We start from the raw sequence: 12,988 nt of genomic DNA on the forward strand, positions 1-12,988 counted from the left end.
GAGAGAGAGAGAGAGAGAGAGAGAGAGAGAGAGAGAGAGAGAGAGAGTGCGCTGGAAGAGATCCATGGCCATATGACTGATTGGGACTCTGACACTGAAAACTGTGACACTGTAAAAAATACAGGCGAAGGACTCCCAGAGGGGTCAAACACTCCCGTTGTATTAGTGGAAAAGCAGAGAAACCAGATACTTGTATAGAAAGGGTATGATGTAATTTTCTAAAAAGCTCATAAATTATAAAAAAAATGTTCTGTAATGTGTTTATATATTTAACAACTCTCCGCTGAAATATTAAACACCTACAGTGTTAACAATCAAACTGCTTACGGCTGTTTCATAAAGGGGCGGCCATTTGTCTTCCTGCACAGAGGAGAGTTAAAAGAAATTCAGGCGGCAGAGCAGGGCCACAGAACTCCATTTTGAACCTTCTGAGAAATGTTCAGCGCAATTGATCATCGCACTTCATTTCACAAGGCACAAAGCCTGAAGAGAGGGAGGCTCAGTGGCAGGAGGAGGGAAGGAAATCAAAAACAGTAAACCTGTCCATCTGGACCCCGTCTGTGTAGGCGGCTGGCTGCTGCTGCACCCTGACGGGGCTTCCACGCTGCGAGCGGCTGATGTGTCGCTGTAATCTGACCCAGTGTGGGCGGCGCAACGAGCTCTGATTGCTTCTGTGTTTCTGGTCTCACGAAGTTTAGGACGGGCCAAGTTATTCATGTCTTCGCCGCCGTCCGACAGCACGCAAGCACTAAACGGGGAGCATCAATCTGAAACAACAAACCCAAAATGTCACAAGAAAAATGAAGCTGTGGGCAGAAATGTTCACTTTTAACAGGAAACAGGAGATGATTATATGTGAACGTATAAAAGGCAAAGTTATGAGCCATGTAGCAATATATATGATACAAGATAATTATATATGTATTATACTGTGTGTAGCAAGTTAACAAGTCAGGCAGCATGGTAATTATTAAGTTATCAAGGATTATATAGTTATTATACAGTTTTGTAACCGTTTATTAAAAACAAATAACGTATCTGCTGCTTCTGGACTGTGTGGTTTGTGTGTGTCAGGTTTCATTGACAGTAACCACATCCTCGTTCAAATTTTGCGAAATCTTGATCAGTGCACGGAAGTATGTGTCATCCCCCTTTTGTCCCACCCACTTCAAATCAGTGAAAAGTGCACAGAGAACAAAAAATAAATCTCAAATATGAACCAAAAACTGACTGCACTTTTATAGAAAATGTGGTCATGTAGGATCCAATCAACTCATGGCACAAAGCTGGCTGACAAATCAGGTCGTCAGGGCATTTAATGTTTCTGTTCTATGGATGGCAACCTGTTCTCCGAGCATATGACAGTTAAGCTTTGAAACAGTACTTTGCCTGTACTTTTGATAAGGGACAGAGCAGATTACTGACAACTCGTTGATCACGTAGCTCACAGAGCGTCTGAACACGCCACCGGTTTACACAAATGTTCCCTATTTCTTTTACACATTGCGATCTTATCCACTTTTATTGCAGTATATAGGACATGTTCAGTGCCCTGCTTGTGAGCCACTTCCCTGAGCTTTCTGTCATGGCTTGGGAATTATTCATTTAAAACACGATTGATGTTCGTAAAAAAAGGAATCCAATGACCACTGAAACCCAGGTGTGACATAAATGGCTAAAGGGCGGAGCAGCCTCAGCAGGCCGACGTGCTCAACCAATGCATCACAACATCCCTCATTCTTGCTCCTCTATCTGTATAAAGATAAGAGCGGTGGATGTTAGCTGGCTGATTAAAAAGATCAGAAATAAGAATGGATGAGGAAAAACTACGATTCAAATGTGACATCTGTATCCTGTGAATGCTCCCGGCGTGTTTCTTGGAAACGCTACAGAAAAACGGTTATCTGTCACTTTAATGACGAGGGTAAAGATCTGGGCTGCAATTAGTAAATTATTTTCTTTACTAATGATCTGTTTTTGTGATAAAAGACTAATGGATTGCTCTATAAATGATCAGTAAATCATGAAAACTGCACTTTCCAAAACTCAAAAGGTATTCACTTTACTATCAAAGAAATCCAGAAAATGTGTCATAAAGCAATTTATCCAATTTCTAGTGAGACGCAGAGACACATGACGTTAGTTTGTTTTTGGTTATCAAACAAATGTCTCCGCTGTTAGTGTGGTAATGGTAGTAATTAGTGTCAGGATGCTGGATGTTAACACCTTTAACTGGTGCTACGGGCAACATTCACACAGATATCAGGTTGGATAAAAGAATGTCTGTGAACGGTTTCCAGGAGATTATTGTTGCTGGTGTTTCTGTCTCTGTCTCACACTCCCTCTGTCTGTTTCCTCCATCAAAGCAAAACAACAAATCCCAGTATCCCTGATCTTTCATTACCGCCTGTCTTGCTTTATCCCTTAAGGTTCAAGTCTGAGCCTTGTGGTTTGTATCTTCTTGTATTTCTTTTTTCTATTTTGTGCATCTCTCCGTAGCATGAAGTGCTGGTCATGCCCTCCTTCTACAATAATCCCAGATTACACATAGACATTGGGGTGTATGTATGTGTGTAGGATCATACCGTTATACTGGCACACATCTTGTTTTCTTTTACTCTCTATGTATGCTTAATGTCATTTTGTGTCTGCCAATTTCCTCTTTTCAACCGCTGACCTCTGCACCTCCACAAATTGTTGTAAAATTCGGCAATCCAGCCTCCACAAAACACTAATCAGATCTCGGATTTCCAGAGCTGCTGTTCGGTCTACATCAACCAGAGGACCTGACCCAGATGTCACTTTCCATTTAGAGGGAAAGAATGAAAAACAAATTGCCATTGGGGAATTCTTGAAAAACAAGCAAATTGTGAAAAAAAATTACGGTACTGCTGCTTCTTTTTCATGCCGGCTCTTCCTGTTTTCAACACCACTTATTAGTCAGAATGTCTCATATGCAAGACTCAGCTCAGTACCAGCTGTGCTGTCTGTAGTGTGAAGCTGAATTTTATATATATATATATACACAGTATATATATATGTATTGAGATGTATACACACAAGCAAAGGGGAGAGCGGGATGGCACACGCTGTTTGTATAATAAAAAGGTGCTGTTTGCAGATTGCAGGGTCATTACGGTGTCTTCTTTTTGCTGTGTGCTATGAAGCTCCTAAATTTAAAAGCAAAGCACCGTCCTCTTTTTTTCTTTTTTTTTGTTCAGGGAAAGAAAAAGGGAAAAAAAAACACATTAACACGCTTAATTATTGCTCCAGTAAAAACAAAAAAAAGGAACTAATCGCACGAGCCTTCCAGAGGCAATATAGAGAATGGATGTCAGGATGTCGACCTGTCTACATCTTGATAACAAATAAAAAAAATCGATCTAAATTTAAAATCAGCCCATATAATAACGTAAGTGTTTTATTTTAATCAATTCCTCTCCGAGCGCCGCTACTTTCAATTGTTGATTTTATGGCAGCTGCCTGCGTGGCCTCTGCCTCCAGTCCGTCCCTCTGGATTCATTTACAGGCCTTTCGTCAACGTACTGTTGCATGTTTTTTATGGCCACAAAGCTCTGCGAGCAGCTGGGAGTGCCGTGAGTTTGCCGCGTGCATTCGAGCCATCCCGAGGAGAGCAACAATGGGAGATCCAGAGCTGCGGCACACGTGTGAGTCAGTCACGTTTCAAATGTGTATTTTCTCAAGTCAGTTGGCAAATATCTGCACTTGGCTTGGCATGCCCACTGTACCCTACTGGCTGCCAGCTGTCACTCAGGACAAAACAAAGATGGAGGACTGAGAACGCGGGGGAGGGGCTAAGGGAGTGGTGACAATGTGAGGACAGCCCCGAGGCTTTCTTCCTCTCCTGTTTCTCATTTGTCTCTCTGATGATAACAAAAAAACACGGCAGCCCCGAAAGAAGAGAGGTCGACATCAGAGAGAGAAAGGAGGAAAGAATGCTGAAGGGAAGGAGGGCGCGAGAGCCTTCTCCGGAGAGGAAACATGACAGAGCATTTTTCATGTTAATGGGAAAAATTACCACAACATGGTGATTCTTAATGCATCAGTCCGCATGAGTGCACCCTTGGGTTTAACGCGACACCAACCACACACAACAATGTGGTATTTCATGCATACTCTGCATGGGAGTAGAAATCCATCAATATGAGCGAGAAGACTAATGCGACTGATGCCACATTTGGCGTCGCACTTACACAGTAAGTGGAGTCAATCACGATGTAAGAGGTGTGCTGTCGTTATTACGATCCAAACGCGCTACTGTACAAAAAGGCAGAAAAATGAGCAGTCCATTTAAGAAATGCTTGTTTTGTTGCATGATGCATGAAGACTTTTACCCCTTTACGGATCCTGCTGCACTGAGCAACCAACCAACACGCTGTACAAAATGTGATGTCATGGCGGTTCTCTGACTGTGGGACCATCAATCAACCAACAGTCACAGCGCCGCGAAGAGAGAACTTCAGCTTAGTTTACTCTGAAGAAGTGTCAGCAGCATGTGTGGGTTGAAAATCCTCTGTATCAGCACGTGCATTGGATTTGACATGAAGCCACTTGATATTCTTTGCTCTGCTGCAGCAGATTTACAGATTAATAGATTTCTCGAAGCCTTTCATGGTACACGATCAGGCATGACACATGCAGATACAACTAGCTTGTATTCCTCCTCATGGGAAACATTCATATTTAATACATTTGGCATATATGAAAAGGCTTACAACCGAGCGGCACTCTGCAGCTATAGAGTGATTCTGACACTTTTTGAATCCGCATGTGTTTGGTTAACACATGTCAGATACGGCTCTATCACTGACAAACGGAACTGAGCATGCATGCTTTGGCTTTTCATAAGACACTGATTTCTGAGATTTACAGTGTACAAGGGGGCTTAACAGATCACTAAATCACTGGAAGACACATTCTGTGACTTGTGCTGGATTTAAACGCTTTAGTGTCTACAAATGTCAATACTACTGGGCCTCAGAAAGCCTCCTCCACCTCTCATTTAGAGCCTGAACCGAGAAGCAAAACCACCATTAGCTGCTGTTGTTTTTGCCTTTTAGATTTCAAATGTGTCAGCTTTCGGAATGTCCGTTTTGTTTTCACTATCACTATTGTCATATCGTCAAAATACATGTAATAATTATCACCTTAATTTAGGCCTCAAACGCAGGCAGTAGCTCCTGTGTTACATAATAATAGTTGTTAGACTAACACACCATGAACAATATTTCACTCAACTAAAAGGTCCAAAGTGCAAGATCTGACTGGAATTTTAGCTCAAAACATTTAAATGAACTAATATTAACAACAGAAGGTGAGGAGGTTGCCATGTCAGCATTATGTCACAGACGTCTACGTATTGTGTTGCACAGAAATGGGCATGCTAACCAGCTAGCCTTGGCCCGTCCTGTCATGTAAAACCACTCTGCGAAGTTGTCTTCTGGCAGAGGAGAGGACGAAACCAACATACCGGCCATTTTCTCGTTTCTGCCACTTTGGATTCAATCCAATGAACAGACTATCAAAGCAAACACGAAACATACAGCTCCAGTGAGCGGCACAGTAAACACAAAGATAGCTAACAGAAACTATAGGCCAACGCCACACGTGAAGATTACAAGATAGCAGTGTAATTTTGAACAGTTCGTCCGGTTTTTTTTTTTGCAGATTGGTCATATTCTTGCCCTGCTGTTAGTTTGTAGTTTTTTTAATAACTGATGCCTGTAAATTTAGACTGCATGGACCCGGCAGTAGAGGTAAAATGCTGCCCTCTATGAGACCAGGTATTACACATTGCACCTTTAATTGAAACATTGTTTTCAAGGCTGCATGAGAGTGCATTGTTAAAGATATTGCTATTATACTCAGATAAACCCTATTTTTACATACAGTAGTTGTGTTTCATGTTGTGATGAAACGGTTATGATCATATTGTTTGAAAATATCGCTGTGGGGTCATCTAGTATTTTTTAGATTAAAAAAGCTCCAAGAATGCGTAGGATAGATCAAATTAAGTTCAGCAGAAGAACATATTTCCAATGGGAGAGGCAGAAGGTTTGATTTACCGCGTTGAATATGATCAACGTTATACAGTATCTCCTGCATCAATGTACCCAGAGCCTGCTCCTAAAATCAAGCACAAATGAAAATTGAGCGAGGACGATGTTTGCTTTGGCAGTCTCTCAACATGGCAGTGCAATGTATGAAGCAGGAAGTAATATTGCCAACACAGGCTCTTTTGAGACAGAAGAATTGTGATTTCATTCCAGCTCAGTACGCTCTCACAAGCAGCTTCAAGCTACTGATGTCTGTTCCCGCAACTCGTGTTATTCCACATTCAACTCGGGGACTCTATAGGATACCACTTTTAAAAAAGTAAAGCCACATACTGAACAACGTCAATGCAATGACGACAACCCCCGCACCCTCTCGCGGCTTTCTTTGGCGCAGGGCTTTCATCTGCGGATGAACTGGTCACTCTGCATGCACAGCCGAAGTATAGCTACTCAGCCACTCGCAGCGTTAAGCTGTTCGCTTTGAAAAGACTGACACATGAAGAGGGTTTTTGTTTTTTTCTTCTGTAAAAATGGCAGACATTGAAAATACTCAAAAAGACAAAATGAATGCAGGAAGCCGTGTTTCTTTAGCCTCGAAACCACAGTAAATGGTTATATCAGCACCACAGCTGATGTAATCAGGGGAAGATATGCACTGCACACACAGCAAGACTGAAGCATAGCAGGGGGGGGCAGAGCAGTTCCTGTCGGCTCTTTTTAGTGATATCATGTCAATCTCTCGTCTTTGCACCTGCACTGGCTTAGATTCAATATTAGAATGTGAGCTTGAACCTCACAGACCTTGCGTATTTACCAAAAGCCTGTGATCTAATAGGATCCATAGTGTGTCTGTGTGCTGTGGGACTGGCTGTTAGAGCGACACTGGTGGGTATCATCCGACCAGATGAACTCCAGTACCCCTTCACCATCCTTTATGTTCCAAATGTGTTTTCTATTAATTATACAGAAGAGGGAATTTTTACAATAATTTAAACTGTTAATTCATTCATTTAAGCTGTATCGACCGGTTTATCCATTAATTGTATCTATCCATTACCTTTAACCATTTCAACTCCAGCAACGTAACCCCTGGTGTACGAGTACCCCTGGTTGGGAATCACTGAACCATCACACAATGTTTTGTTAAGCTACACCTCAATGGAAGCCTAATGTTAGCCGGGCCGCTCCAACGTCACTATCAATATCTACAAGAAGCTGAGGGAACAGCAGACCCATCTGGCTTCAAGCAACCCAATCTCAGAACCCATCGGCTGGTGTTCTGACTACAGATGAATGCAGGATCTGTTCACAGAGATAACAAACAATCTGACCAGTTCAAACTGGGAAAAAAACAACAAAATACCAAACCAGTTACAAAGCAGGCACAGATAAGGGTGTTCTTTAACAAGCGTTGGTATTTACTGCTCTTCACAATGACACCTTAATGAACTGATATGTCGTTTACGAACATCCGATTCAAATGAAGATGGACTATGTTTTTCTCTCAGTTGTGCATGTCAGAGACGTGACGATTGATGGCCAAGCTAAGATACAAATTGCCTCTCTTCATGTCAAAACAAAGTGAGTGCGACTGAAAAGAGCATCAGCACTAATGAACACCATGCATTGTGTAATAGGTGCTATGCTCGTGGTCATTATGGTCTATTTGCATGCTTTCAGTGCTCGACTTCATTGCATTTTGATTCTTGGAATCGATATTAAAAATGACATGTTTGAATGTCCATCTCATGCATCGCAGCAACAGAAAAGACATATTTTGTCTCAGGTGTCTGTTAAATGACGTGCTAGGCTGCATAAATAAAGCCAGATTAGAGTTATAGAGGTTTTATTTTTGATTTGTTGTACAAAACTCTTCTTATTTTCTTATTTCTACATAACCTTCTAATAACCTCGCATAAAAATTCAGCACAGGCCACATACTGTTGAAAGTATTAAGATCTTGCCGCTGGTTAATATTGATTCATTAGTGTCTCATATTTCATACTCATTTCAATCAGCATTACAACAATCAACAGCAATTAGGGGACAATTGGAAATGTTTTCATTTCCATTTGCATTTTATTTGCCTTGGAAGGATTTCGGTTTGGAGTGCATGTGCTGATACCGCTGTTCCCGCTCTGCCAAAGAAATAGCGCTCATAAAACTTCGGCGTCTGCTGCACAGGATGGCAGGAAGTTTACAATAAATGTCTGGATAAATCCACGAAAGACCGTGTTGCCAACTCTCCACCAATGAAATACACTAATGGCTGCTCAAAAAGTCACACAAAGGAGATGATGTAATACCTCCATTCATACGTTAATGACGTTAATAGGTGTTTGTCATCAGAATGGAAGAATTTGCAGCATGAAAACGAGAAAGACGGATGTTGTGGAGTGGAAGGTTGAGCTAAGACTGGCTATGGAGATGCTTCATTAGCTGGTGGTAGCGAGACACGTCCTGTCACAAACTGCCCCTTTCATGTCTCCCAGCCAGCTGACTAACGCCGCTCCAATGAACCTCGGTTTTGTCAGCAGTGGTTCAACGTGCTGTTTGCCCTGCAAATGTACAACTAATTATTTTGTGGTCTTGGCCGAAGATAGAGGCTGTCCAGCTCAGTGCAGGCCTGTGGCAAGGGTACCAACACCACCCCACTGGTTCCAGAAAAGCCAAGCCAAGCCAAGCCTTCCCTTTCCTTTTCCTTTCCATCCCTTCCATCCCTTCCATCCTTTCCATCCCTTCCATCCTTTCCATCCCTTCCTCCCCTCTAATGCTTGCACTGGAGAAGAGAGGAGAGGGACTGTGTTTTTGTTCCTGCTAATGCAAAAGGTAAGAGGCTCGAGAACAGCTTTCATTAAAACAACAAAAACAGTTGGATGCAAAATGGAGTTAAAATATGACGAATTCCATTTGACAAAGGTGTATGCCCACAGACATTTTGCAGAAATTGGATCTCAAACAGAGACTGAGAAACTACCACTTTCTTTTTATGGCATATAGAGGATCATTTATTTCTCACACACAATTTTAGATCTCTCCCATTTCCCCCTGCTACGCAAGTGTAAGAGCACTTCTAATGTGTTCCACCAGATAAATGTAGGTGTGCTCTACTTCATGACATGTCATTTTTATACCTATCATTTGAACACACGCTCATACGTTTCTCATTTTGTTCCTGAGTGGTACTAATTAGTACTCATGCATCTCCTTAATCAGTTTTACCAATACAGCACAACACTGTGGAGGGTTTTTTTGGATTGACTTTCCTTGCAATTAACAATATGACTGGAGAGTGAGTAAGTGTAGGTGCTTTTTGTCTAAATCAATCTGCACTTATTTCTGTGAGCTGCTTTAATCCCGCTTGTCAGTCCACCTCCAGTCTGCTCTGACAGGTTTCCACCTACTGACCACCACAAACACTGCAAACCATCAATTTCTCAGCGGCAATGGCAACAATGGGCAGCGGGAAGGCTGTCATTCGCATAATGACTGAGCTGTCATGAACGGATATATAATAGCTATGCAGTTATGTTTTATAGACAGGATGTTCGCATATTCAAAGTGTGAGCAAAAAGTACTGTGGCTGAGGGCAGCTAGCTCGGCTGAGCTGAGACTGCATCATCCACCTGTGATCCAAGTGATCTTTTGATCTGTATATTGTTTTATGATAATTATTTCATGCAGCCGGTTCTGGCTCGTTTTGAATGATTTCTACATTTATTTGCCAGAGGCTTGGACAAAGTGATCTGGACATCAGTCAAACGCCAATAACGTGAATAAGTCAAATCTCTGTAAGTAATGTTACGTTGCATTCGCAGCCAATTAAAACAAGCACTAATGGTTTGAGACTGGCTTAGCACTGGCAGCAGCAGCACCAGGCTGCGATCTGCTACAGGTTGCCAAGCAAGGCACGCTCGCAGCGAGGTGGTCATTATCGAAAGTAAGCCTCGAGACCGATCGCAATAATGAATGGTTCCCTCTACATTATCCCGCTTATTACATAGCTGCTTACCGAAGGCATTAATCACCCGACACAATATACTGATTTGAAATGTTTTGCTGTAATGCAATGAAGCAATCAACGAGGCAGCTCAGCAGTGCAGCCATAGAGCATGCATGGCTACGCCATGAAAGAGCTGAAACAACGGCGACATAAACACATCCAAGATCCGCTGCACAGACTGTGTCAATAAAAAGCAGCTCAACAAATAACACGCTGAAAGACCGTCACACTACGGATACCTTGCACTGTATTGAGCCCGCTACATCTGCGAACAAATGACTAGAAAGCCACACTAGTCATTTAATAGCACTGGAAGAGGCTGCATTGTGCCTGGTCATCTGAGAGCAAAATTCTTAATGTCTTGCATATTCATTGATGTATGTTGAAGCCACGCTTTGATTCAGCATCACGCTGCAGCATCACCATTAGAGAGGTTGCGATACCATGTTTACCTTCCCAATTTCGATACCTGAACTCGCGTATCAGCCGATACCGAGTAACGATCCGATAGCAAAGAGTCGCTGTTTTGCTGGTGGGATTTTCCAGTGTGAAATATTGCCAGCAGAGATGAGAAAGAAGCAGGATGGCTACTTCCGTCAACCATTTTGGAGGCAGGGATCCATTTTTTGGTGATGGACGTAGCTAACGAGAGAGCCGTCTTGTTTCCTTCTCATCTCTGTCGATGGCTGCACATGCACACTACCGATCCGGCATGATGTGTGTATCGGCTAGCGAGCGACACGTGTTGTTCCTGTGTATCGCAATGAGTCAAAAAAATGATATAATAACGCAATAACGGATCGTCGCATAGACTCGTGTACTTGCCAACACCTGATCCAGCATTTTAAGCCGTATCCGAGGCCTTTAAGATACCGGTATCGGTATCAGAACAACTCTAATCAGCATCACAGCGGCAGTGAAACTACAGGGATTTTCTTCTTCCTTTAAAAAAGGTATGGGTAAGTCATAAAAGTGAGCGATGTAATCAGCGAGGCCATTCACCGCGGCTACCGTCACTACTGCCAGACGCAGGCCTCGGTGCCAGGCGAGTCAGAGGGTAGTCCATCCAAGAATATCGCTTCCAACTTCCACAAGATGAATTCCTCTGGAGACGCCATCTGTTTGTCTATCGCCCCCCCGTGCCATGTGCACAGGTTGGAGCAAGTTATTGCAGCAGGCATGTCTCAAGCCTCTGCAGCTCCTTATTTATACGAGTCCTCGTCAACCTGCTTTGATTCGCCTCTGGGAAGTGCCCCTCTGTGGGCTTTGGTCAGAGGTTTCCCGCGCCAAATCTACCTTCATCCTGATATTCAGCACACCGCACTAACTAATGTGTTGCATTGGAAATGCGGTTATGTCGACATCTTCTCCCCAAATGCTGTCACGATCAGACATTAATGCTTGAAATCTGGTTTCCTCGGAGGTGTTGAAAGAGCTATTGTTGCTTGATTTTTGTACTGAAAATTGGACTTGTTTTCGGTTTCTCATTCACATCTTTGGATTAACTGCACGTTGTGTTGATTTCAGCGTGCGGCGCTATTAGATCCAACTGTTTTACCAACTTAATGACAATTTAATGGGCATTCATGGTGGGAGGCACTGCTGCAGGAGTAATATATGCAGTCATTCCGTCCACAAGTCAGATAAGTCAATGGGAACCCGGCAGTGGGGGTGGGGTGGGGTGCGCGTGCCTTCAGGTTATCAAAACTCACCAACTTTACAGTCTCCATTCAGAATAACAGGCTACGTGATATTTGAGTAAAAATTCTGACCGATTCTTTAATGTATTCGTTTTGATTGTTCTCCACCTCATTGGAACTGAAATGCAGACACCAATCCACTCAAATTATAAGTACAACTCTATTACATGTTGTTTCTTCAATATATATATATATATATATATTTTTTTTTTTTTTTTAAGTATTACATGCCCATCACTACCTAATCAGTGTAGCTTTTATATTGTGTATTCTCTCCTTTGTTTGGATTTCTATCCAGACTGGGCCTCCGAACCAGAATCCACTGCTCATATTATGTGACATGCTCACTCAAACGCGAACCCTCAATCAAGTGGTTTGGCATTTGCAAAGAGGCGATCGTATCGTTTCACATAGAGACCTTGTCATTTCTTGAAGCGAGCCTCAAACGTCGGACTAATATGTGTCAAATACCTGTTGGGGCTATAACGCGCAATGAAACACTGATGGGGTGATTGTACCCCCCCGCACCCCCTTCATGGCCAGATCCCATGATGAACAGCATATTGGCAGTCCGTGCACATCAATCAAGGCTCACCTACCGGATGGTGCTTCGGATGCCACGCTTTCTCTCGGTTGTTTGATGCAAAGTCCCTCGCATTTGGCCGCCCCTTTTTTCTCTCTTTTTTTGTAGTGCCCGCACCGGTCCTCCGGTGTCCTCCAGAAGCAGGTGTGACCACAATCTCGCCTTGTTGTATTCCCATATGTTGTCGCCAGCGCAATTATGAATGCTCCAGTTGATCAGTGACTGGATAGCCTGTGCGATCATGTGCTGCGAGCTCCCCTCTCTCCCTCTTTCTCCCCCTCTCTCTCTCGTCTCTGTCTCCTCTCTGTAACTGCTCCCTCCGCCCGATTATCTCCCCGCTGCGGCACTGGCTACATGGTAATACGGAGAAATAAAAAAATTAATAAAAAAACGCGCCGAGTCGCTGGCGAACTTGTGCGCCTTATTATGGCAATTAGTCACCGGGCCGGTACGTGCTTGCTCATCCGTGCACCGTTTGCTAAAAAGAAAACCAAAAAAGGTGCTGGCTCTGTGCTATATCCGCGGTATGGACTGAATAAAGCGCCCCTCAGACGCTGAAACGTGTTTTATTCTGTGAAAGAGAGAGAGAGAGAGAGAGAGAGAGAGAGAGAGAGAGAGAGAGAGA

General features: G+C 43.1%; 1 protein-coding gene across 5 annotated transcripts in view; it reads right to left on the reverse strand.

Moving 5' to 3' along the window:
• Window positions 1-12,921, reverse strand: part of flrt1a (fibronectin leucine rich transmembrane protein 1a) — a 36,845-nt gene extending 23,924 nt beyond the window's left edge. Inside the window, exons 1-2 of one of the 5 annotated variants that reach the window (XM_031857060.1) lie at window positions 12,380-12,921; window positions 540-767 (exon numbers count right to left, since the gene is read on the reverse strand). The gene's annotated coding sequence lies outside the window, so the exon portion shown is untranslated. Of the gene's footprint in view, window positions 1-327; window positions 768-12,375 lie in introns of all 5 variants that reach the window. The other 4 variants (XM_031857059.1, XM_031857063.1, XM_031857057.1 and 1 more) reach the window with 4 other exon arrangements.
• Between the last annotated feature and the right edge of the window lie 67 nt (window positions 12,922-12,988).

This window comes from Anarrhichthys ocellatus, unplaced genomic scaffold, assembly GCF_004355925.1.
Source record: "Anarrhichthys ocellatus isolate YVR2014 unplaced genomic scaffold, GSC_Weel_1.0 scaffold18, whole genome shotgun sequence".
Classification (NCBI taxonomy): Eukaryota; Metazoa; Chordata; class Actinopteri; order Perciformes; family Anarhichadidae; genus Anarrhichthys; species Anarrhichthys ocellatus.